Source organism: Cygnus olor, chromosome 17 (genome assembly GCF_009769625.2).
Source record: "Cygnus olor isolate bCygOlo1 chromosome 17, bCygOlo1.pri.v2, whole genome shotgun sequence".
Taxonomy (NCBI): domain Eukaryota; kingdom Metazoa; phylum Chordata; class Aves; order Anseriformes; family Anatidae; genus Cygnus; species Cygnus olor.
The window spans coordinates 8,515,260-8,541,655 of NC_049185.1; the positions used below are offsets into that span (position 1 = coordinate 8,515,260).

At 44.7% G+C, this 26,396-nt stretch overlaps 1 long non-coding RNA gene across 1 annotated transcript in view; it reads left to right on the top strand.

Annotated features, from left to right (window-relative positions):
• Positions 1-26,119, top strand: part of LOC121079559 — a 206,735-nt gene extending 180,616 nt beyond the window's left edge. The window contains exons 7-9 of the long non-coding RNA XR_005825087.1: positions 291-391; positions 25,357-25,500; positions 25,576-26,119. This is a non-coding gene — a long non-coding RNA (uncharacterized LOC121079559). The remainder of the gene's footprint in view (positions 1-290; positions 392-25,356; positions 25,501-25,575) is intronic.
• Positions 26,120-26,396: the final 277 nt, after the last annotated feature.

Here is a 26,396-nt window from a genome sequence, read left to right on the forward strand (position 1 = left end):
GTTATTAACAAGGCAAATTAAAGCAGGAATCTGTGGTGCCCAGAAAACATCTGCTCAACAAAAATGGAACACTAAACCAAAAGCCTCCCTCTGTGGCTTGTTTCCACCCAGCTGTGCTGTGCCTGCCTTCAGGAGGTCGGAGGCAGCTGCCCCCTGCTCCACACCGGCGTGGGGCAGATGCCAAGAAGCTGCACTTTGCTGCCCTGCCCGGCTCCCTGCAGTAGTTTTCAGTGCATGGTGACTTTACAGGTGTGTATTTCAACCTTGAATTTCATTCTTTCTGTTTCTAGGCCGTTCTGAAAAGCAGCACCTTCACCTGAAAGAGAATGCAGCTGGCCCCCGAGCAAGCCCTCCCTCCGTCGCCTGCTGGCTCCTTCCCCCCCTGGCAGAGGTAGGTTGCCTTTCAGTTGATGCAGTGCTCTTAATCTCCGTTCTGGGCTCCACTTCCAGTTCAGGTTTGTTTATCAGAGTTTCTTCTCCCATCGTCTGCTCTGGTTGTGTTTGTTTTTATTTTGTTTGGGTTTGGTTTTGGCTGTGAACATTTAGTGTTCAAGACTGAATCCTACTGTGTGGCCTGGATCGTTATTTGCTGTGCCTCCAAACTGCCTGTTTGTCCTTAAAATTCTGCTTCTCTGCTAGCCTGGGTGGAGCAGCTGAAGGCATTACCTCTGCCAGCTGATCTAAGATACCTTGAAAATGTTGCTGCTGTGGATTGTTTGAAAAGCTGGCATCAGCATTCCTCCTTGCTAGTTTGGGGACTTTCTCTTTTTTATTTACGAATGAAATGACAATAATCGTGCATATCTAGGCCCAGCATCTGACATACACTGCACCACCTGGTTAAGGTTTTGCAAGATGTAACCCAAGGCAGTCGTGGGGAACACCTCGTAGCTTTGTATAGCAAGTGTAAAAAAATCTCTATGAAGAAAATCCCTGTAACTGTGAGTACTTGTGACCCTAACTCTCTGTACACTTCTGTCATTTTTTACACAAATATGCATGAAAAATCTATCTGTAGCCAAGTCTATAGCCCATAAAAGACAGTCTTTTATCAGCTCATACAGCTTTTTATACCAGGAAAGCATTTTGGATACTTTTGAAGCAAGAAACTAAAAAGAGATTTTGATATTTTTCTATTTTTATAATATTTAGTAGCGCTCTCCAAGATGTTTGAAAACCAAATTCCTTCTCTGTTTGCTTGTTAAGCTCGTTCCTTATCTGACAAGGCGGGGATAGTCTACTCCTGTTTCTGTTGCTTACCAGCTTCAGGAAGCCTGACGGAGTGTGTTGACTCTGGAGTTACTGGAATGGAACCAGCTGCAGTAGATAACATCTTATCTCCCGAAGGAGGACATAAACAGCCTTACTGCAGGGCCTGCTGCAACCCCTGGCTGGGGTGGGTGCTGGGCAGGAATGTTTTGCTCTGCAGGTTGCCTGTTTTAGAGATTTTGTCACTTCTGTCTGCTCAGTTCCTTATGCCCAGGTTTTTCAGAGATGAGACACAAATTTACACAATTGCACTGTTAACTTTGCACTGTTAGCTTTGACAGAATTGCTATCCTTTTGGTTCCTCTTGTGTCTAAGACTAAATCTGAACTTGCTGACACTGATCGTACCTAATAATCCCACTGGTTTTCCAGGGATTTATGTCTATGTTAAGGGAATTCAAAAGCAGAGGTGCGTGCACCTGTGTGACCAGATTTTCTCGAAGCCCTATGTTATGTATGGGATTCAAATATGGGAGGATCAAGAGTTCTTCTTACATTTTACACTCCCCTATGAGGAGTTGGGCTAATCTAGAAGGCTGTTGCATAGTGTTGGTGCTTTGTTTTCCTTGATCGTCAGTGAGTGCTTTAACTAGTTCCAGCTCTTTAACTTGTTTAAAATAAGGAACCTCATTTTGAAATTAATATGTCTCAGTTCATAGCCAACAAATGTGGGATTTTTATGATATTTTTACAGTGGGAGCTTCTAAAAGCTCCTGTAAAATAAATTCCCAATATTGCGAGTACTCTGCAACCAGAGAGGATTTTACTAAAACACAGTAGAATGAAACACCCGCCTGCTGGAGATTAAATTGTCTACTAGTTTGTGTGAACTCAACCCAGATTAATCACATTTTAGCTCAGCTGGAGAAATATCCATGAATTATGTTGCCAGCTGAATGCGCAGGGCTACACCTATTTTTCAAATGCAGAGGAGAAAACTGCTCTGGGTGAGTCAGTTACAAGTCAAGCAAGTTATTTTCCGTGCTGCCTCATAAAGAACAAAGACAAGAACTATAGAAAATGAAATCAGAAGGGAAGGGAATACGATCTCGTGTTAGCTGAAACTTTGCCGACGTTGCTGTGCTCCAGCAGCAGGTATATCTGCGTGGCTTCCCTCTGCATTTGGTTGTGCAAAGCGTGTGAACTCATGGCAAGCAGCAGCCCTTAGCTGCTGGTGTTTTATCAAATGCTCTGTTTTGTGTGCTTACTCTGTACCTGGCACCTGTGCGTGGTGTTGGGATGGAGGTGGACCTTGCTTACACCACACCTTGGATGTGGTGTGAGCCATAGATATGTGTCAGGGGCTTTCCTGCTGATTCCAGCCAGGTCACTCCGGAGAAGCCATTTGGAATAGAATAGAATAGTTCAGTTGGAAGGGACTTTCAAAGATCATTTAGTCCAACTGCAAATCATCTAATCCAACTGCAATTGGCAATATAAATCCTTGTGAATGTTAATTGCAGTGTGCAACTACACGCACCACAGGGCTGGGGATGTGGCATTCAAGCTGGGATGTTGCACGCTGCCTTACTTCTTGCCTGGTGCATCAGTGCCATCATCAGGGTGGCTGAAAAACAGAAGTTCCATGTGACTAACTCTGCTGGTATCTGTGCTGAAGCAAAACTGGAAGACTGAACCATGTTAATGAAATAACGTGAAGTGCGCCTTTCAAGATAACCACGCAGCTGGCAAACAAGAGACTTGGCTGGGAATGTGAGAGGCTTTGTTGAGATCCTTGCCCTGGGTACTTGCTGCTGGCTTGCTGTGCTGGACCTGGGAAATGGCTGTGCTTCTTTGCAAAGCGCTAGTAGATTAATTTTTCTGTGTAGAAATGGCATTTTCTCAATGGAAAAAGTACGTGATGAGCTCCAGTTTGGCACCAGAAAGGTCCAAATGAAGTAACAGTCTGGCTCACCTGGAAATATTTCTGGATTTACAACTTTTCACAGCCCCCTATACCTGATGGGATGAAGCAAGAACTAAAGAGCAACTTTTTCTGTTCTGAAATAGCTCAATTACTGCAGCGAGTGCACTACCAAATGTGGACTGAGCAAGTCACAACCGTTAGAGTTATAAAAAGAGATATGACAGTCTCTAATCTAAATCAGATCTTAAAAGATCAATCAGTGATTGTCCCTATCATCAGTAGTAACTTCATCTCACTCTGAGCTGCTTTGATGCCAGAGTAAGTCTGACATAAGAACACAGATCTGAATTCAAATGGGGAATCAAGAAGGTATTTCTTGTTTGATTTTGCTTCTCAACCTGAGCTATAGGGTATGTTTATTAGAAATGTGTTCCTAGCTTCTTTGATAGTAATTCAAAACTCCCCTTGTCTGTATGTGCTTTCTGTGCTTCTTGCCATAAATTATTCTTTTTAAGGTTTACCAGTCAGGTATTTTTAACAGAAAAGGTTAAAACAAAAGCAAACAAACAACAAAATAGATATATTTCTGGCTGTCTGCCCACTGAAGGGCCTCCCCCATGCCGGGTGCAGGGGACCCCACTCCATTCCCAGCTGCTCCCGAGCCAAGCAGGGCTGCCAGCAGCGCTTGCCCTGTCCTTGGAGAGCCCTAAAAGAGAAAAAGTGATCCTATAAACACAAGCACAGAAAAGTTACCGGGTGCCTGTGCTGTTGTTTATACATTTAGATACTATGATTAAATTACATACATAATGCATAGTGTTTGTAATACATTATTAATAATAATAATACTGTCTTGTATTATTTGGCTAGAAGAGGCATGCTCCGAGTGATGGTTCATTGGTCTATTCACACACAATTTTCATACATCTCTAAAGATTACCATTTTAACAGCTTTCTGTATGGATACTGCCAGGCAGTTACATTTAACAGTGCATAAATCTAATTCCCTCTGCACTCAATTTTCTCAGGCAGCAGAATCAATTTAAATCTGTCAGGATTTTATTCTAAAGTCTATTAATGACTCCTGCCTTTTTCTGTATTTTTTTCCTCTGTCTCTCTCTTAACAATCTCACTCTTTCATGAATTCATTCAGCTGCAGAAAAAGATGCCCCACTGATACAAACAGTCTTTTATCTCTTTACAACAGAAACCTAATTAGGTGTGAAGGAGACACAAGGAAGGTCACAATTAGCCCTCCAGCAATAAAGGTTAACAGTTGTGAAATTCCATAATAATGCTGTTGAACTTTGTTATTACCAATAATGATGGCCTTTGACAAGGTCGCGTTCATTATTCCTCACACCCACCTCACCAGCGTGGCTTTGCAGCGCTTCCCCTACCCCTTCCTTTTCCCTACCCCCTCGCACGTGTGTGCTGGCTCCTGACACGAGAGTTGCTCACACCTCCTCTGGCCGTTCGATCCGTTGGGTAGATTTCAAGGCATGCTTTCGTATTTTCTGTATAGAGCTCGTGCCGAAGGATTGCTTGCCATGCCTTTTAATTATTGATTAAAAAAATAACGTGTGTGGATTTTCTTCTCCATGCTTGAATGAAACGATTCTGCCCAATTAAGAACTTAAATGGAGGTGTTAACAAGAAAGTAATAGGCGATGTGTCCTGGTAATACAGCTTTTCAGAATGGAGTGGAAACAATTACATGCCTTGCCATTACAAGCCAATGGATCTCTGACATCTTCAAAAGGCTTCTGGGGAATAACGCCACGTTGGGTATCGTTTGTTGTATCTGTATCCACTCTTAAATCTCTGCAGTGAAACGGATCGTAAACTGAACATTTCAAATGACTCTTTACGGCCTCATTTTTATGCCGGTTTTATGCCTTTTGAGGAATGCTGTGAAACAACTGGAATCCACCAGAGATGTTAATCTCCCTGTTGATTTTTAGTAGGTGTCTTCAAGGAGAAGGACCACATCTGTGACTGCTAAACCCGTACCTTAGTTCTCAGGTTTCCTTTACACTGGAAATGCGACTCCACAGTCATTAATATCAGATCTGTGCCCTGCTTGATCATCTTGCCCCAGTCAAGTGTGGGCATGTGATTTCATTTCCAGTTTAAGAAGCGGAGCATGTGACAGGGATTTAATGCCAATTGTACACTTCCTTGCCTGCAGTTTCAGTTTGGGTGATCCCTCACGTGGTGGAAAGTGCCGTGGTACAAAGAGCACAGGCAGAGTGAGAAGTGCTTTGGGCCAGTTGACAGCACTGCTTTGCAACTGGTACCCCAGATTCACAGGGCATCTGGCCTGAGGTAATAGCAAATGCCAAAGCTGTAACGCGCTGCTGCTGCTTCTATGTTTACTTGATTTTGAGTTATATGCTGAGAAAAAAAAAATCCACTTTCTTTTGTTGCGCTGAGTAAGCTTTCACTCCCTCACCTGCGGTCTTTAGTTTTTAAGGGTCAAGGATTTCATTTAACCTTTATACTCCAGTTCAGCTGGAATTTGGACAATTGCTCAGGGGGGCATAAATTGGGAAGCTCCTGTCCTAGGCTACCTGTAGACAGAGAGAGAGGCAAAGAGAGGGGCAATTCATATCTTATATAGGTCGCCCCTCTCCTTCCCTTTCCTTGAAGGAGTCTTGGGTGACTACACTTCTAATTAACTGAAGATGCCTTGGGAAAATACTTTATAATGCTTAACCAGCAAGTGTTAAGCTTTTAGTATAGAAAGCAAAGTCACAAAATGTGCAGTAAGGGTAGAGGACCAGAAATACCAAATATTTGGTGTACGTGTGTATAGAAAGCTATAGATGAGCAGAGATGTTCAGTTCTCTCACTTCTAACACTCCTCAAGGCAGATTCTTGTCTTCTCAAGTGTGATAGCACTGGATCGTAATCGGCAGCAATTGCTGCCTCCCAGTAAGTCTCCAGATAATGCTGCATTTGGACTTTTACAGGCGTTAAGCCATATCCCATTTAGTATTTCAAAATATTTGTGAATATACCCTGTCTGACCAGCCCTCTGGTAACATATCGATAAAACAGGATATTCCTGAGGTTATTTATGCCTTTTAGAAAGGACTGGATGCTTTCAGAGACAGCTGCACAGCTTCAAAAGCAGGTGTGAGTAGCACGTAAGAGTGCAGAAACATCAGAGCCTCCGTGCTGTCCATAAATGCCAGGGTTTGTGCGGTGCTTGACAAGCAAAAGCACGTACAGTGAGTGGTTCCTAATTCATGGCTCAAGGCAGGAGTTTTTCAGAGAGTGCAGACACAGATCACCGGACGCCTTCAGGGTGTTCTGCCCATTACCTTGCTTCATTGACTCCCTGCTCTCAAGTGCACCAAGCACTTGGAGGCCCACGTGAAGCTGGTGTAAGTTGGAGTCGTGCTGGTTTGCACCAGCTGAGGCTCTGGCTGAATTATCTCTGTTCAACTGAATGAAAAGATCTGAGTGTGCAGAAAGTGGGGAAAAGGATAATAGAGACAGATGCCAACAACTGTCCTATTGTTAAGTTAAGGAAGCAATAAGCAACCTATCAGGAAAAAAAAATATTTACACTTCAGTCTGCCAGCTTGAAGTCATGTGGCTTGCATTTTGTTACCAAATTTTACAAAATTTTGGTAACATGATCCCTGATACTTTTAACATCTAATTCTGAGAATGGCAGAATATCACATCCCAGGTACAGAGGGTGAAGCCACCTTAGAAAGAGCATTAAGTGTCGGGAATCCTCCGGTCTGTACAGCTGGTCAGAAATCCCCACCAGGTGCAGCTCCTGTATGGTGGTGCTCTCCTGCACCCCTCTGACGGAGTCTGCAATATGCAAAAACTTGGAGAAAGGACTTGTTATAGCAGAAAATTGTCAACTTTATACATTAAGTAATTCAACTTTATGAGCAAAATTAAGCCGTTTAGCCTCCCAGTTGTCTGCACAGCAGTCACTGGGCATTTATTTTGCTAATGTTTCTGCGCTGCCATTCCTATCCAGTTGGTAGGAACTTTTATTTGCATAAGGCAACATTTTTTTTTATTATTATTATTATTTATAAAGCCAAGGACGTGTCCTTGTACTTCAGCAAGAAGTTTATCGAGTGATTGACATTAAATGCCAATTTTATCAAAATATTGATTGGAAAAAAGTTCTTATGCTTCTGTTGTTTCCTATAGATGTATCTAATCTCAGCTTTATCCAGGCAGTGCAATACGTTGCTTGCCAGACTAGAAAATGATATATTAGCCATCTGGGCAATGGGCCCAACCCTGGGCAAGATTAGTGCTTCAATTAGCTGTTGATAGCTTTCCATTAGAATATTGGTTTCAAAGAGCACTAAACAAGAATGTTGTGCTTTGATTTTCAGATTTAATTACTTCCATCAGGGCTATAAATGAACTCATTAGTCTTAGTGGCTCTAAAACCCAGAGACAATAGAATGTTATTGCTATTGTTCTTATGGTTTGTGCAAACATTACTTTCAGAATGCTATTAGGGATGGCTATCAACCTTTCCACTCTTCCTAATGTAGCTGGCTGGCTGACCCTGCACAGCAGCTCTGGGGTAAACGTGAGCTTGATTTCATTACTGAGGTCTGCTGTTGGGACGCAGTGCCTGCTAGCAAATAGCAGCTTGATTTGAGGGGTTCATTACAGACAGAGAAAGTTACTGAGGACATGATTAAACTCACACATTGGCAGTTTTGGCTCCTCATCAAAGTTTTTGTGTTCTCTTTTCCTTTCTTTCCCCCCCCTATTTCTTTTTGTTTGTTTGTTTTAATGCTTGCCAGAGCTTCTGGGGATTCTTGAGGCTTTGTTATTATTATTTTTTTAATCCACTGCATTGTGGTTTCACGACACCTTTTTCCTTAATTTTGCAAAAGAATACTCCTTTTTGTTTATTTATTTATTTTTATCTTTGCCTTTTCCCCTTGACCCAAGTGGGCGGTGCAGTGCTCCACAAACATAAGTTCTCCTTTGAACGTGATCCTTGCCCCGTTCCTCCCAAAATAGAAGAAGATGGAGAATGGGAATGCAGCGAGGCGGATGCTGCCAGTCATCGCCCGCCCGCAGGACTGGAACCCCCTGGGGTCGGCTGCTTTTCCCCAGCAAAGAAACCTGGTCCTGGGCAGCTGGAACTAACTCTGAAGTCAGCACTGATTTGAGAAGGTCCAAAGGCCCTTCCAAACAAAATTGTATAATAATTCTGGGAGGAAAAGGGAATCGTGAATAAGCCCCTACTAGGGAAAGGGTAAGGGGTTGGTGTTTATTGAAATGATAAAAAACAATATAGCGTTGCCATTAGATCAGCAATATACCATGTTGTTTGTTAAAACCCTAAGCCTTGCAGAGCTTTCTTTCATCTGAGGTGTGTTTCACTTGGTAGAAGTCCCTTTGTTTTTCTGGCTTCTTTTTTCTTCGGAGGAAGGATGTCATGTGTAAATAAAGGATATGATGCTCTGCACTACTGACATTTATTAAATTAAAGCTGTAATCAGTACAGTATGTCTTAACTATAATATTAATATGGGTAAAACAGTAAATGCTATCATGTTCAAAGCCTAAGACCTGTTTTATATTAGCATTTGGGTAGTTATTTTGTTTTTCATTCTAATAGAATAGTCTTTGATGAAATCCAAAACTCAGCTGTAATTTTTAGCTCCTAACCCTTCATAAACCCCAGAATATGATTCAAAAACCCTACTCTTAGATCTTAGATCTAGATAAGTTTCTCCTAAATTTTGCCAGACTCTTGTGGAAATGTTGGAAGCATGGGGAAATTAATACCAATGCTACATCCCTTGCTATCAGTCAGGTCAGGATGTTGCCTGTGATTTCCAGCAAGCGAGTCCTCTGCTGTTCAGAGCAAGGTGACTCCATCCTTTCCAGGTACGCTGGTCACACGCCTCTTTCCCCTTAACTGTGTCCTCTTTCGCGCTGCCCTGCGGTTTGCTGGGAATCTTCAGCAGGAATGCCAACTTTCAGAGGGCTCTAGGTGAAATGAGTAAGAAGGGGAAAGCCCGTGGGCAAATGGAAGTGGTTGGTTGTTCCCTGGCTCTTCGTGTGTTGGCAGGGGGCTTGAGGCAGCCCAGCCAGAAGGAAAGAAAACATCCCTGGCTGTTGTGGTAGAGTACAAAGCCTGTGGTGGAGTCAGCTGGAGTTTGGATGTATACTTGGGGGAATTTTTTTTCTATCTAAGCACTTTCAGTGCCTGTCTCAGTAGTTCTGGAGCCATTCTCAAGTGTTTAAAAATAGAACAATGTCTCTCGCTCCTTCCTTCTCTCCCTCCCTTGTTGCCTTTCCCATCTTTAGGGGAATAGTCTGATGGATGTGTTTGTTTTTCTGGACCTGTTATGCTGAAGCGATGGGAAGAATGAGAGTGGGGAGTCTTCCTCCATGGTCACTGTTTTGTCTAGCAAGCTTTCTGCTCTCCAGGGTCAGCTCCTCTAAAAGCTAAACTACTTCTATTTATAAGACTATTCGGACTAGAGAAAATTGGGCAGATTATATACAGTTGTCAGAGTTTCTGCCAGCAGACAAAAGCAAGATCACTCTGTTGGCTTCTGGCAAATATTTCTAACCTGATTCTGTTCTGCTTCTCCTTTCCTGCTATACCCTGCCCCAGCCATGCTCCTGCAGTCAGGACTCAGAGGCTCCCACCTCCTGCCGCAGGCATGCCCTGGGGGGAGTTGTGCAATGAGAGCAGAGAGGCCAGCTCTGGAGGAACTTTGCTTTCTCTTCAACCCAGACCTGATGATTTCTTGCAGCTGGTTGGTGCTCACAGAGTGTTTCACATCTAGCACACACCAAGCAGAGGGGAGATGCTGTGCTGCAAATGTGATCCTACCAAGCGTGGGAGAGGACTGTGAAAACCAAGACAACGCAAGTAGCTAAGTACTGGGCTACCTTAACCTGTAGCAATGGGTTAGCCCTCCCTCCCGTCCCTCTGCACAGCCTGACTGCTAATTTAGGCCTTGAAAGATGACACAAGTTTAACTGAGTGAATGAATTAGCTGAGCACCTGTGTAATGCCTATCAAAAACCTCACTTGGAGCATAACCAGCCTTAGGTTTGGGCAGTGTTCGCTAAAAATTCTGAAATAAATGAGAAAGAACCCAAAGTCTAGTGGGTTGTCACGTTTGATGTACAGATTGTCCAAACACTGCTTCCTTTCAGTGTGTCACAAATCATGTGGGACTGAGCAATAACTGACAGATGTTGGAAATGTGAGATTTTCTGCGGCAGTCTGTTGCCTGCAACCGCTCTGCTGCTGCTCCGAGCAGCGCGCAGCCGAAAGCACGGCGGTACCCCAGCACCGCCTGGTGCTGTGGCTCTGAGACATCTCCAGTGAAATCACTCAAGAGCTCCTGTTTCGTAACGACAATACAGCAGTGGTTTATTTGAAGGCTGAGCCAGCTTTGTATCAAAGCCAAATATGTCTGGCTTGGCACCACGAGCTAGCGCTGGAGCCAAGCAGCTGGAGCAGACTGTATGTGTATTTAAAAGAACAAAAACAGAGAGACTCTTAAGTTATCTCCTGTATGAGGTCAATCAGAGTGCCAGAATGCAGTGCCAGGTTTTGCATCAGGCTTTCTCTGGCCTTATCCCTGCATACCTACAGAGCCAAGCCCAAGGCTAAGGCTCCATTCTCCTCTGATTTCTCACCTCTCCTTCTGGCTTTCTCCTGGCAGTCTGCTAATTGCAGGAGTTAAACCCCAGTAAAGTGGTAGTATCTTGCCCCCCCCACACCCTTTTTCTCTTTGGGCCCAGGTTGTGCCCATTGCAACTGACACCACCACAAGGAACAGGACTCTAGCACTTTCTGCGCAGACTTGTCCCAGAGCTTCGTCTGTCTGAGACCTTAGGGCTCCTGTCACACAAAGGTGCAAAAATGAGCCTTTGGCCTCAAGATTTCAGTCATATTCTGGTGAACCAGGGGTCTGCTGCTGGTCTGCTGGCTCCATTGAATGTTGGCTTATAGGATAATTAACCATTATTAAGGCTGTGTCTGTCCTAGATGACGATGGCAGAGGGGTTGTGTTCTCTGAGCTCTTCTGCATCCAGCCTGTGAAGAAGTGTCTTCTCCTGACAGTCAGATGCACTTCAAGAGCAGAGAGGGCTCTAACATGAATCCCCGCAAGCAGGACAGTTTGCTGCAGATGTCTGCTCTGCTTTATCCATCCTCCTCTGTGGCTGGCGTAGCTCAGCTGTCTGCGGAGCAGCTGCCGAGGCGTTGTGTTATATAGGCCAATATACTGAGGCTGCAACTGCAGCACCCCAAGGAATGCTCTGCCACCACCTGGGTGACACGTTAGAGCAGGCTTTCCATTCTAGAGCAGGGATGAGCACAATTGCTTTGGGACTTTTATTTTATCATTCCATGGCTGGCTGATTTTCCACTGTACCTGTTCACCTCGGGGCCAAGAGCAGGAAAGTCCTCCTGCCATCCCGGCCACATTCAGGAGGCTCAAACCATCTTGCGAGACACCTATCATCATGAGAAATTCAGGTTTTCTTAGAAGCATTAAATTTGAGTGCCCTTGGAAAGGTTTAATTTCATTCAGTAATTCATCACTAACTAAACTCCTTTTCCTGGAACTAGGATGTGTTCAGATGCCAGATAAAATGGAGCCTTTCATCCCCCGGACTCCAGAAATCCTTCAGGGATCTTAGTCTGAACCATGGCAGGAGAATGAGATTGAATTGCTTTGGAGCACAAGGTTCTGTGAACTCAAGGCACACTTTTTCTTGTCTAATTAACAATTTTACCCGTGATGTTAAATTTGGGTGTGCTTATAACACACCACAAACAAGATATCTGGAAACTCATTTCCAAAGCACTTTCCATTATGCAAGTAGCAGGAGATGTACCATAGCTTTTCAGAAATTGGTTGGTAAATTGTTTTCTCTCTCATCTTTACTGCTATAACAAAAACATGTGAGCTTTAGGTCTCGATTTTTAGGGGACTTTGCTTATCTGTGCTCCTACCTATTAGCTTGCATCAAGGAAATAACCCAAACGTGTTTTGACCTGCAAACAGCTGCATGAATAAAGGGTAAAACTTGTTACTGAAGTAAATCTTGGAAAGATTCTAGTGGCGAGTTGAATTGTCACATCTGGTGGTCATTCATACTATCATGCTTCAACATATGTGACTAGTGAAACTGCCCTTCATTTTGTGCAAAATGTCTTGGGGAAACGCTCGGCTGGCAGCTCATTTCTTGCCCTGAATTTGGAAGGGAATTGAGGTGCAACCCAGCTAAAGGTAATTACCTCTAACCTGTTTCTGTACTCACTGAATTGCCTGTGAGATTCACAGCCCTTGAAATGAGAAATCTGAGACCTTTGCATAAAATGTTTGTTTAAGACTCTTTACAAAAATGAGGGAATGTGACTGAATTGGAGCAAAGGTGGGTTGACTTCAGTGGTGCTGCGTTAATTTTGTATCAGCTGAAGTCTCCATTCCGTGCAGCTGCTGGAAGGCCAATGTCCACCTACAGCAGAGACAGACATTGAATGGTGTTAGGGACCAACCTGGGGCACTTAGCCATTTCTGCAAAGGTGGTATGCAGGCAAGGAGAAGGAATAGTGGTAGCTTGGCCGACTCGTTTCCTGGCCATAGCCAGTCGCCAGAGGACGAGATGCAGGAACAAACCTTTTGTTTCATGAATTACTGCCTGGGTTCGGGAGGAGCAGTTGCTATGCAGCATGCACTGCAGACATTCATCTTACCAGAAAAGCTTGCATTGAATAATGCAGGGCAGAGCTGCTGGGCTTCAGACTACACAGTGCATGTGTGTGCCCTTGTATCCCAGTGAGGAGACTTTTTTTTCTTTTTTTTTAAATCACACCATTAGCTCAGCTGCACAGAGAGATCTGTCGGTGGGGCTTCAGACTGTTGCCTTGCAAGACTGATGAAAGTGTCGCCAGCCTTGGCTGTGGCACTTAGCAGGAGAAAAACCTTTCAAGGTTCCTGATTCTGGCAACAGTGGGGTTGTAATGGTCACCAGATGAGCACGGAAAAATATAGGAGGAATGTGTGTATAGGGTTGTTGTGCCTACTGTCTATGGGCAGGCAGCGGTGTGTGCATTATTTATGTATGTTTAGCAGAAATAAGATGGGTATTAATATTCTGTTTCAGTCTTAATTAGTGGCTGATGAAAGCACAGGTGATACTTAACCGTCTTGACAGTGTAATTTATCTAAAGTTTCCTAATAATATGGTTACAGCAGTCTTGGAAGGGCTGCTTTAATGACTTTCACACGCTTAGGTTTGATACCACCAATATCCAACATGTTGGTTGCTTAGGAGACCAAATTAAACAAAGCCTAACATTTATTTCTCCCTTTCTTTGCTGCACAGAGGATTATCTCACTCTAATATTTTTCTCTATTAAATGCCTAAATTTTAGGTGTTTATAAGAATGAAAAAAAATCCCTAACGATCCAGATCCCCTATTAAATCAGCAGATGGTTCCTAGAGCCAAATTAGGGACCTGTGATAGAACAATAAAAGCCCTGCTTTATACAGTGCACATGTTCAGAGCTGGCAGTGTTAAATGAGACCTCCATGCAATCTGCTCTGAGAAATAGCCTTGCTGGCATTGACCTCTTCCTTTGTATAATTCAACACCGTGTCATCAATCGCAATTGCACAGACGTCTTTGCAATTTAGCAGACCTTGTATGGACTGACTTTCCCAATATTTGTTTAAGATGAACTATATAAACTTGCTATTAGTAGTCTGCCAGAGCTGGGGAGATAACAGTGTTTGCACTGGGCTTCACATAACACAGCACCTGGGCAAGGTGCACCGAGTACGTTCCTACCGACTGGTCTTGTTTTAGGGCTGCTTCTCATCCTGCTGAAGGCAGAAGGAAAACCTCCAGCAGCTTAAGTCAGGGCAAGAGCATGTGTTGCCTGGGTTGTGCAGAGGCTCTGAGCTTAGTGTTGCGGAGTTATTAAATATAGGCTGGTTTTAGAAAGTCTCTCAATTCACCTGAGAAACGCAGCCAGCAGAACAGGGCTGCAGTGGGGTCTGACTGATCTCACCTCAGCTCTGTGTCTGCACAACCCTACTGATCTCTTCGAGTCTTAGACTTGCTTTTCAGTGGCTTATACGATATAGGGATACAGCCCTTTTGGGGTCTAGCCTCAGGCCTACGGCTGACCCCAGTGCAAGTGTGGGGTTGTTGGGCCTCTCAGTGCTTCCACTTCTCTATCAGCAGCACCACAAAGGCAGGCTGAACTCGCCCTGGGAAATGCTCTGTGATGGATAAATTACATCTCTGAAAAGTTGTTTCTTAGCCAAAAGGTTGCCCATGCGGGATTCCCCTTCTCAGGAGTAAGTAAAGTGGGTGCGTGATGGGGAGATTGTGGAGTTTCCAAACCTACCCTGAGCTTTAGGGAATGGAGAAAAATCTCCTATTACTAAAGCCACATCGTTTCTTTCCGTGGTAGTAACAAAATGCTTATTTCTTTCCTCCTGCACAGAAATCCTGGGATAGGGAGGAATAAGGAAAAAAACCCTTGCAGCATTGAGACCGATGCTAGCTAACGTATGGGCACTATTTCATCTTTCACCGAGTTTTTCTTTTCTTTCCCTGCTCTCTCTCCATCCCCACAGTATCTCTGCATTGATTTTTCACTCTGCCTGTTTATAAATGTTTATAAAGCATTTAGAGAGCCTAGGGAAGAAAAGGTCTCTAAGTACTTAGTACAAGAAGAACTTTAACACCGGGCTGCTAAATTGCTGGTGACACCGGGCTCTATTTCATGCAGCGCAGAGTCCTGCTCCTAGAGTACGGTGCTGCTTGGGACAGGATGGTTAAGGCAGGAAAAATCCTGGTGTCCTGTATCTGTATGCTTGTCACGCGTCACCGAACTCTAAATGCAAGGCATTTTCAGGGTTCAGGTGATTTAAGACTGAGTTTTCATTCCCCAGGTGGCCACGGTCATTCTTCAGAGCGCTGGTGGAATGGCACCTGCAGTCCTTTTAAAAGGCTCAAAGTTTTTTTAAAAGCATTTCTAAGAAGCATCGAGCTGGGCCTGGAGAGAGGCGAGTTAGGGAGCAAGTACACATGCAGGCGTGCTGACAGCAGCCCCCCTGAAGTTGGGCACCGAGGGGTGTCTGACAAATAGCAGCAACATTAAAGCTGAGTGCAGCCCACCTACAGCCACAGCACTGCAGCTGCTGCCGCAGGGAGACATGAAACAGCGCCAAAATTTGCAGCTTGAGCAAAACCAGCACACAACGAGATGAGAAAGGAAACAAGTACACATTATTCTGCATTTACAGTTTGCTCCGGCTAATGAAGTTTATGTTTGTATGAAATACCAAGTGACCTCCTTCTCTCTCTTGCCCCCTGCTGAGCGAAGTCGGCTTGATGAGGTAGGAATGGAGATGTTACCAAGCCAGTAAATACGCTTAGTGGTACCATCCTGCTGTTCACTAGAGAAGAGAAACCTATCAGGGTCTTCACTGAAACTTACAGAAAGATGCAGGAATTTGTATCCAGACACTCCAATGTTCCTGGTAACTGGGGTGTTACTACAGCAGCACTCCTGTCTTCCCAGCTGCATTTCCCCAGCTCTGCTACATTGCTGGGTATTTGTTTGCATGCCACATTGGCAACCTTACAGCGCCACGCCACATAGCCATGTCCTTAACGAGGACAGAAACCTGCATGCGCAAAGGTGGAAATCACCTCTGCTTTGCATGGGTGCAGGAGGCTCCACAGAGCACCCGAGGAGTTGGTTCAACCTGTTCCGTGTCAAACATTGCTATCAGTGTATGCTTTTGGCATTATTGAAAGGTGAAATAACCACTACCTAAACAGGGCTGAGGAATGAGGGATATCCTGGAAAGTTTTTTTTTTTTTTTTTTTTTCCTTTTCTATTCTATTCTCTACCATATTAAATGTATCAAATGGGGCACTGTTTTTTGGTTTGCCTGGTCCTCTGCTCCCCACCGCTTTTCACCCAGCTTCATCCAATTCCTCCTCCTCTGGCCCAGCAGCCAATTAGGAGATGCTGCCTTTTGCTCCTGCTCGGTGCTGCTGCTCTGCAGTGCTGCTCCAGCATGCTGTCACCTGGACCCCTCTGGCTGGGGAGTCCAGTGGGGCAGAAATAAGGAAAACGTCTGGAAACCATGTGGGAGTTGAGTGGGATAAAGGGGCACAGGTTGAGATTTCAACAGCCCCAGTCCCTCCTGTTTCTCTAAGCCTATTTGCAATGCACTTCCTTGTGAGAGAAGCACGGCGTTACCAGAGCTGGGTAAGTTGTAACGCAAGAGGCACTGTACCACTTATTTTGAACCCTGTGTATTTTTTTGGCATATTTTGAACCCTGCTCAATGTAACTTTTTAAGGTGGGTCTTGTGAATGTGGGAAGGTTAATTGAAGCCTACAGCAATTTCCTTCCTGTTGCTGCATGCGGACTGTTCATTTTTTCATTTATTTTGAGTGTTTAATTCTAGCAAGGTACTGTCTGTCCAACTTCTGCTCCCTCTGATTGAATGTTATGAAGCTAAAGTCTTCAGGGCACTGTGTTTTATTGGAGGCTTGAAGAGTGAAGATACCCAGGTAATTATACTGCTCCAGCTAGGGGATGACAGGGAGGCAGCAACTTCTGAACCCCGGTGGGTGGCTGTGTGTCAGAATCTGCCTATAACCGCTCTACAGGGAAAGTTAGTGGAGTCAGTATCTTTGAAGCAGTTTTCCAGGGGAAGCTCTTTTTCTGCTGAAGCTGAGATGTTTTGCAAGGTGTCTATTTCAGAGATGTTTTGGCAGAAAAGTTGGGAAGTGAATGTTTGTTTTGACTCCCTTGTTTTGTTTAAGCTGTTTTTTCAATGTTTCTGGAAAGTGGTTGCTTGTTTCTAGGCAGAAGCATTTTGATATTTTTGTTCTGCAGAATGACTTGAGGTTTTGAGTTTTTGTTCTAATTCAGGGTAGCAGCAACTCCAAAACATCAGGATTCCCTGTAGGTTTAGAGCTCCATCTTCCATCCAGCTCCAGGTAGGATACAGTTTCTCTTTTGTAAGCTCAGCTTGCAATTTCTTCTGCTTTTACCTCTGTAGGTCTTTTAGCTTGGCTGTTGGCTGTGAGAATGTTTGCCAGCATGCCTACAGGACAGGGCTTCTGAGCTGGGGTTTGCGTGGTTTTGTTGCATATCAATTACATAAATAGCAATTAAGTGTTGTGCTTTTGCAAGCAAAACTTATCAAACGCAGCGCTCAAAGAATTCTGATAGGCTAGTGCTAGGCTGAGCTTTTATAATGCATGTGGTGATGAGTGGCATGTCTTGGTTCATAGCAAAAAAGATTGCAGAGATCTCAGGCCTGTGGTGCAGGTAAGGCCTGCAGAGCTGTAAGACTCAGAAAAGCTGGTGGAGGAGGGAGCCACTTGGTTTCTCTAGAGCGAAGAACTCTGTCCAAGACCTGGCAGCAGGGGCAGACACCATGTACGTAGACTGAAAGAGAGTTTGTGCTCTGAACAGCTGAGGTTAACACTTTTCCACACTACTATCTCCTAGAGAAGACATCTGTATGGGCAGGATCTGGCCCAGATCCGCCTGGATCTGGGGAGATCCAAGGCTTTTTCCTGGATCTCACTGCTACTTTCTCACAGTAGTTTGTCTGTTGTCGCTGTGGAGAAGTCCCTCTTTTCCTGCATGCATTAAAATGGCAGAAATTGTGTTGGTATTCCGCCAGTGGGATTCAGAAAGCCGTGCTGGGAGGAAGCAGCAAAGGGCGCTGCTGTCCCATGCCACCGGCGTGTGGCACCTGAGATTCCCCAGGGACATCTTCTTGTGCTGCTGGTCCCAAAGGGCAGGACACAGGGCCTCTGAGAGCCCAGATATTCCTTAGACTTTCATATCTTTGCTGTATTCTGCTGAACCAATAAAGCTCAGAATTATTTTGATTTAGGTAATCCCAAACTTGAAAACAGCTAGACTTACACAGTCAATAAAACAAAACTGTCTCTTCAGTAGGGCACTGACAAGGCTTTGAAGGAAGACACACAGAGAACCTCTCCACTAATATTAAACTGATTTGGCCATTTTTATTCTATAAAGGAGGCTGGTTATGAGATTTAAAAAGACTCATATATCATGCTGCCTCATTAATTTTCCATTTGGGCTCAGCTGTCAGAGGATACCATATTAAACTGCTGCCTGGAGTAGTCTTCGGTGGCAGAGAAATGATGTTTGATACCCTTTGCATTTCACAAAGTCCGTATAAAAGGTCTCCTTGATTTGCCATCCCTATTATTTTCTGTCAGAGAACCCTACACGGCCTCTCCAAAATAATATCACCTCTCCAAAACCCTGAAGGTCTATTTGTGGTTTCCATGGTGACAAAATGACCCATAATATTCTTTGACTACTTCAGTAAATGAAGGACACAACTGGGCCTTTGAAGAATAATAGATTTTTTTTTTCCTTAAGAAAAGGCATACTTGTGAGCTCAGAAAGGGGGGAAAAAAAGGGATGAAAAAGATATTAAGGGAAGAGATTTGGCTTGTAACTCAAAGGGCTTTGTGTCAGCGAGTACGGCAGACAGCACTTGTTGAAAAATAGACCTTGAGCCATCTGGTACCAAAACAGAAGCGGGATATAGCCCTTGTGATGACTGAGATGAAAGGAGCTTTTGCTGTAACTCATTTTTACAATAGCTGTGCTACTTAATTCTGAATTCGGTGACACACAGGGCTGGGTGCTGCAGGTGCAAGCGTGCGGTTAAAACATTTTCTTCCAGGAGCTGTCAAAACCCCGCTCGGTGCCGCGTAGGAGGGAGGATGGGATTTTCCAGCGAAGCTGGCCTGGGGGGAGAAGTGGGTGGGAAGGAAACAGCAAGGCCTTTCTCAGGGTATTTGCTAGGCTTTGTGCAAGAGCTGTTTTTCTACTTGCAGCACTGCTAATGATCCGCCTGCGCTGCTTGGGAAGGCGCTGAGCAGGGTGCGTGTGGTCCGGAGCCGCCGCTTATCTGCAGTTTCCTCCCCGCCATGGGGGACTGGCCAAGCTGCTTTGCCTCTCTGGGGCAGGAACCATCGCATACTGGGTGAGGAACAATGAGCCCCACGTCTCTTGGCTCCTCTGCATTAAAGCAGTGAGGAATTGTGTGAGCTGCTTAGCCTTGGGAGAGCAGCTGCCCCAGGAACACGTACAGTGTGCTCTGCAAACGGGTTTTAAACGAACCCGCATCTGGCAGGGGGAGAAACCGAGACCGAGAGCAGATAACAGAGCTCACTGGAGTCTTTGTTGGGTATGTGGGGGGGAGAATGTAGGGCTGCTTTTTTCCCCCAAGGTATTTCGGGATAATGCTATTTCTTTAGATGTGCTATCATTCAGTTTTCTTTAGAATGTGTTTTCATCCTGTTCGATGATGCTGCCCATGATGGTAACCTGCTGGCCTCACCATATGTTGGACCATAACTGGACAGCGATTTGGGCAGAAATCTGGAGGAAGGATGATTGAAACACCCCAGAATAAGAAATGTGAGATTCCCAGATTGCAGCAGCAAGCAGTTCCAGGTGGTTCAGGTTAGCCTGGGTATGTAAAATCCAAGCTGCTGAATTGCCCAAGCACTGAGGGGGCTGCACTGCCGAGCAGGAAACCTTGGGATGTTCCCAGGAGCCTGTCAGTAATTCCTTCTTCTGGAGTTATTGAACCTCTCTTGTGGTGTTTCTGGCCTTCTGGGTGCTTTCTAGCACTTTGCCTCCCAGTCCTGTTGAAACAGGAAAGTAGAAAGATGACTAAAACTTGAAACTTAATTCCAGAGTGTCCTGGTGGTTTGCAGATGTCTCTGAAATGACTTTCCCGGCTGTTAACAGTGTGCTGGCCTTGCCAGAGGGGACCGAAGAGCGGTGCAATTGGTTCCTCACCATTTAGCCTGCATTTTGGTGTTCTTCTGACTTGGAGGGCTTTCAGCCTGAAAATAAATCAACAAAGTCTTTATTTTCATGTGTAGAGATATTTGAGTGACTGGCTGCTTGCTTGATACAAGACTTTAATTGAGGTGACTTAAGTAATATGAACAGAGAAAGAAATGAGGGCAAGAGCAAGCCAAAAAAACAGTCTAAAACCACATTTGCCAACAGCCCTGACAATCTGAGGCAAAATCTTGCTTGGTTCCTCTGTTGCTGTGCATGCCTTTGGCAGGGATGATTAAAGTCTCTGCTGCTTCCCCTCTAATGCGAACAAAGCCCTTTAGAGCCCTGTTCTAGTTTCCTCTTAGCAGCGTATTTGGCTTCCTTTGGGAGTGACCTTTTACTGCCCACAGCCCACCTTCATCCTGTTACAGGGCCTGCAGAGAGTTACTAAGTTAAACATCATAAATCCCACTATAAATGATTACACAGGGCTTTTCACTAACAATCTTCTGTGGGGATATCAAGCTTGATAGAAGCATAAATCATTTAAAGAACATCTGCCTAATGAGGGGTAACCTGGAACTGCTTCCCTGAGCCGGAGTGTACCGAGGGGAGAAAAACCTTAGGCACTTGGACTCTTTCAGCTAGTGCCTGCTGGATGTGAGTGGTTGATTTCTGTTGTTACATCCATTCCTTGCTGGCCACGTGGGAATTACCTGTGTTGCCTGACAGTGACATTTGTTTTGCCTGCAGCCCATGGTGGCCAAGGCTGTGAAATGTAGGGCTTCCAACTGAGATTGAGGGAAATAAGCTTAGTTTAGTGCCTGGTTACAGAAAGAAAGTCTACTTGTGTGTCTAAACAGAAAGCTCTGCAGAGGCAGACAAGACAGAAGAGGAAATCCAAGCAGGTGATTTAGAGGCAAGCTGAACAAAGATGTGCCATGATCTGGGAGCTCTGGTTTTTGAAATGGCTACAGAGCTGGGGAGGCAAATGTGTACTGAGAAGGGAGCCGTGATTTAGGAAGTAGGTAGAGAATGCATTCTGGATTTACCTTACCAAGCTTTTGCTTTGAAGTACCGTGGGATGATGCCTTACATCTGTTGTTATGGGAATATAGGAAGGTGTTGAATGCAGGTCTCATAGTCAATGCAATGACTGCATTTGTCAAGGAAAGAACAAGATGAATCTGTGGGATGGGGTGCAATAAACTTAAAGATCAAAACGTGACTAGCTGTCAAGGGAATTGCTGGTAAATGCAAAGGGTAAGTTTTATAAGACATTCTGACGAGTTCCCTGGGACTCATCAAGGCTGAATCAGGGCTAACGAGTCTGGAGATGATCCTGCAGGTGAAAAACAAGCTCAGCACCTGAAAAGTCCTTTCTGTCTTTTCACTAGGTGTTCTGGTAAAAGCTGGAGTTCCCCATTGTCAGTCATAGTTGCACCAACCTGTGACTTTGTCTGAAAGATATCTGATGGCAAACCAAGAGGGATCAGTGGATGAGGGGTTTTTCCTTTTGGAAATGGAAGTTTTTCCTTTTAAAATCCGTGGATCATCAGGAAAGTTGAAAATAGCTATAAACAGCAGTACACTTGGAATGCAATTGAATCACTCAAGCAACCCGAATTTGACTTCTGGATGTTCATAGCAAGTCCCTGTGTTATAGTTTGAAGCTGCTACTCTCAGTTGATAGATTTAGCAAAGAGATAAGTAGCAATGGGAGCAGGATAATTTTTTAAATTAATGCTCTTGTCACAGAGAACTGACCATGAGATTTCAGGAAATTCATTGCATCTCTCTATAAATCTTCCTGTATGTGTGGCTTGTTCATCACCTTATGGTGGGGTCATTGTTGGGTGTTACTTCACTCTTTGACCCGCAGAGATGGTGCCTTGGATCTTGCTGCTGTGATTAGAACTGAGACAGGAGGTCAAGAATAGTTCAGTCTTTTCCCTGTGCTGTTAAGGATGAAGTCAATAGGAAGTAAATATTATTGACTGCTTTTTTCATTCAAAAATCAAGATTCATTGAGGTGAATCTGGGGTCAATAGAAGCTCTCAAGAGGGAGGATACCGATAAATCATGACACTGAATAAAACAATATTTGTAATGCAGCTAATTTTGGATATTGAACACTTTTTGATCTAGCGTTTTTATTTTTTTTAATTGTCCTGTTAATAGGTTTGGTAGTTGTACTATTTTAAAAGACTTTTAGTCTTAGGTATGCCAGCTATATATTCTTAACTACAGTGGATTGAGTTTGGCCCTGGTGTAAAGACATTGTATAGCGATTTAACTTGGAAGGCATCTTTGGAGTTTACCTGGTTCAGCCCCTGCTTGGAGCATTACCGTAAAACAATGATGAAGCTAGATGGCTACTTCTGAAGGAAACAAGTGAAGAACAAGTTTATGTATATTTGGACATAGGGCAGTTAAAGCCTCATACTTGAGAAGAATAGGCCTCATTGAGGGCTGTAAAATCTATGAGGAAATATCACACAGAACGTTAACTTAGCCCACCACTAACGTCCTGCTGGAAGGTGGAGCGTTTAGCTCTGCCTCTTGGAGCAACGCGAGCCTACGGTTTCAGAATTTTCTGAGGGTTTGAGACAGTAGTTCAAAGATGCCTCATGTTCGAAAAGAGCTAGGGATCCTCTCTTGAAAATCATGCCACTTGAATACGTTGCACTCGAGGCACCCTAAAGCTAAATAGACTATAAAAAGGTTGACCTCTTTCAAATCAAAGGGAACTTTCTATGCATCTTGATGAAGGGGAGTAAGGGTAAGGCTGTAAAGTACAGATTACCATGGGGAGGTCTTCTAGCTACTTCTAAATGATTCAGCTTGGATAGTAAAAGCAATGTAGCTGAACTTGCACAGAGTTCAGGTAGGGCTAATTGCTCTTGATAGGTATATTTGCCTGAATGGAGCTCTTTCTCTACTTGTGTTAAACCTTAACTGGGTGTAATTGGGTTTTCTTTATGGCTTTATGCCATGTGAGTGTAAGCAAGGGAGGGACGTGTTAACTAGGAGATCAGATGCATTTTGGGGAAGGGGACACAAACAGACTGGGGGAGAGGTACAATACTTGAAACAGAATCCTTGGCAGGTATGATTTTTTTTATAGTATCTTTTCTCTTTAATTAAATGATACAATATATATTAGATAGTAATCTTACTAAAGATTTCACAATTTGTTTTTGGCAGCATTTCCTTTATTCCTACATACACGTACATGGCCTTGATCAATGTGGCTGTGATCTGTGGTTGAGAATTGTGTACCTTCTCTCAGTCCAAACCAGAGTAATTTGATTAGGTCGTCAGCTGGTCTAAATTGCTGATACTTCACTTGGAGTCAGTGGAGTTGCACCAGATCATGCCAGCTGGGAATGTGACCCTCATTTTTACTCAGTCACATTTCTAACCCTTGCTACACTCTTAAATTCCTGAGCTGAAGCCAGCCATTGCGATAGCTGCAGGGAAGGATTTTCAGCAGCATCCAGCCTTGGCCTAACGCTGTTCCCTCCGCAGTCAGGGGATGTTTATTGGGTTACTGCAGCCAGCCCAGTCAAACGGGTTGGATTCAATTAGGCTGCTGCTGTAGCACTGAGGATCTAGTCCTCCACTGAAGTATATCAGTTTCAGTCCGCTGAAATCAGCAGGGTTGGGATGGTTTACAGCTGCCTGAGGATCAGGCCTTGTGTCTGCATGTCGTATTAACAAGAGAAGGCTGTGAAACGATAGAAAAAGCCACCGCCTTTGCTGTGGGAGTGCATTTTCTTCCCTAGCTGGAAACGGCAGGGTCTGGTTTGGCTTTTGGGGTGGCTCTTGAGAAGCACCACAGCGCTAAAGGCATAAAGCATTGCCTGCTGGCTGGTTTCCTGATGGCCTGGTGGGAGTCAGCGCTGCCTTGCCAGGTGCCATCGGAGCTCATGGACTGCTCTGCGCACACGCAGCAGCCGATGGGCACGTTTGCTGCTAAGGAGTGTTTCAGCCCTGCTGCAGGTGGTCAGCTGCCCACTGTTGCTTTGTGTTTGTACAAGGGAGAACTGCAGGTTGCCTTTGAGGTTGAGATACCTGACTCTCAAACCAGGTATTGCACTTTAGGTGTGCAGTTACTGGCTTTTCTTTTCTTTTCCTTTCCATTTTTTTTTTTTTTTTTTTTTTTGCTAGGGGATATTTAGGATTTGGGCATGTTAGTGCCACTCCTTCAAAGCAGGAAGGAGGAAGAAGGCATGCCCTTCTGGTGGGCTCTCACTAGGGCATTTGCTGCAGGACTGCCAACTCCAGCAGGGATTTTGAAGAGGAAATCATGGTCCAAGCACATCTTCCTCAAATCTGCCTCCTACTGTCGCATGTGAGAGCATCTGAAGGTAGCTGCCAGAGCAGCTGTGGTTCCAAGTGCAGCGCTCCCCACTGGGCTCTTCCTCCCAGAGCAAGGCTGAGCCCCTGGTAGGAATTAAGACCGGAGGTAAGGTGCGTGTGTCGACTGCCTTGCCTCTGCTCTTTCGGCTGGCTAAATGGAAATGATTCACTCGCTGGTCTGTGCAGAACCCTTGTCCTCCCTCCTACCTGGAGCATTACGTGGCTTTTACCTTTTCCCCGCCGCACTCTTATCTTCTGCTGCTTGGAGAGCTGGAGGTGCCGGTGCAGCGTTGCCTTTGGCTCAGCAGCCGGGAGATCTGTGTCTGAAAGGGGGTGGCAACTTGCCAGCCCCCGTCATGCCTCTTGCGGTGTGAAATTGGAGTGGGTAAATTCCAGCTACTTCAGTGGAAAATGGGAGCGGTTCCTCTGCTGCCAGGGAAGGCCGCTGCTGCCTAAAAGCACCACCAGCCTCCAAATAATTAGTGGAAAATTTGGTGCGCGGCTATATATAATGCACGCTCGTTCCTCTGATACATGTGAATTTGTGTGTGTAACTGGGAATCCCAGCATGCTTGTCTGTTAATAAACCCCGAACTGCTCAGCTTCGCAAGCTGACTCTGTAATGTTTGTACTAATTTAGATTTAGCTAATTCCAGAGTTTCATGTTGTCTATTTTGTTATTATTATCCAGTGCTTCAGATTGGGCACTAATAGCTGGTGAAGGCTTTACAACTGCTGAAGCCTTACCCTGGTTTTTAAATTGTCCAATTCTGAATGAACTGGGGCAATATGAGAAACCAGGTTAAGCCCTGAGACAAGGGATGCATTAAAGATGCTTTTTTTCTCCTGTTATTGCCAGCCGCTCTGGCCTGGGGTTGGATGTTGAAGCAAGCTGCATCTGGTGTACTGCTTTAGCAAGTCTTTGCCTGAAGTGCTGCGTGCCTCACTCCATCAGTTTGGTTCGTTTTAGCTTACAACACACACAGCCTTCTTCTGCCACTGAATCCATGGCACATGTGCTGCAGGAGAAGCGTGCTTGGTTCTGCGCTGTGGCCTGATTCCAGGAGGGCGGAGTAGACCTAGAGGAGAGCCTCGAGTCTCCTCTGGCAAAGAGGTAACTGAAGAGCTGTAAAAAACGGTGTGAAAAAGGAAAACTGAACAGGGAACAACCACCTGCTGTTTCTTCCAGGGTGAGACTTAAGGAGCATCACATGAAACCAGCAGATCTGGATCAAACAGGGCATCCTTCCTCGTGCAGCGCGCTGCAGAGCTGTGGCTCACCTTGTCACGAAACGTAAATGGTGAATCCTCGTGTGGCTCAAAAAGCAATTGGATGAATCCAAGGAAGAAATGTCCATTGGGGGCTATTAAATACGAAAGTTTTCATCACCAGGCCACAGCCTGGGGACATGGATAATATGTTCCAGCAAAAGGGGCTTTGGGGACTGCTCCAATCATCTTGGCTAACTTCATCAGGTATCTGTCAGACCACTGAGAAAGGCTTCCAGTGCTAACCTACATACCGTATCAGCAAGCCACTGCTTCTGCTCCGTTTGCTGCCTGCATAAAGGTCACAGATAATGATGAAAAATAAATAAATAAGCCAAGAAAACCCCTCTGCCTCTCTCTCAGGTCATTCAGGTTTGAAATAAATCTCTCATCTTTCTATTTCTGAACCCACAGATGACTTAAGCCAAATTGCATTTGGAGCCGTTATCCTCACACTTCTGTTTTATTTATGCTGTCGTGTCTTGTGCTAACACTTTGTGAAATATTTATTTGCTTCTGGTCTCCCACAGCTTAGCTGTGGATTCATGAGGCTCTTGTGTTATGTCTCAATTCTGCACAGCTGCATTCTGTCAAGAAAGGAGAAAATGAAGACTCGGCTCTGTGTTTTACGTTATAGCAATATACTGCACATCACCATAGCTAATGTCATTCAACAGGTGGAGGTTTGGTTTGCCTGTCAGGTACGTGGCTCGCAAAAGAGCAATGAAATATACACACGGT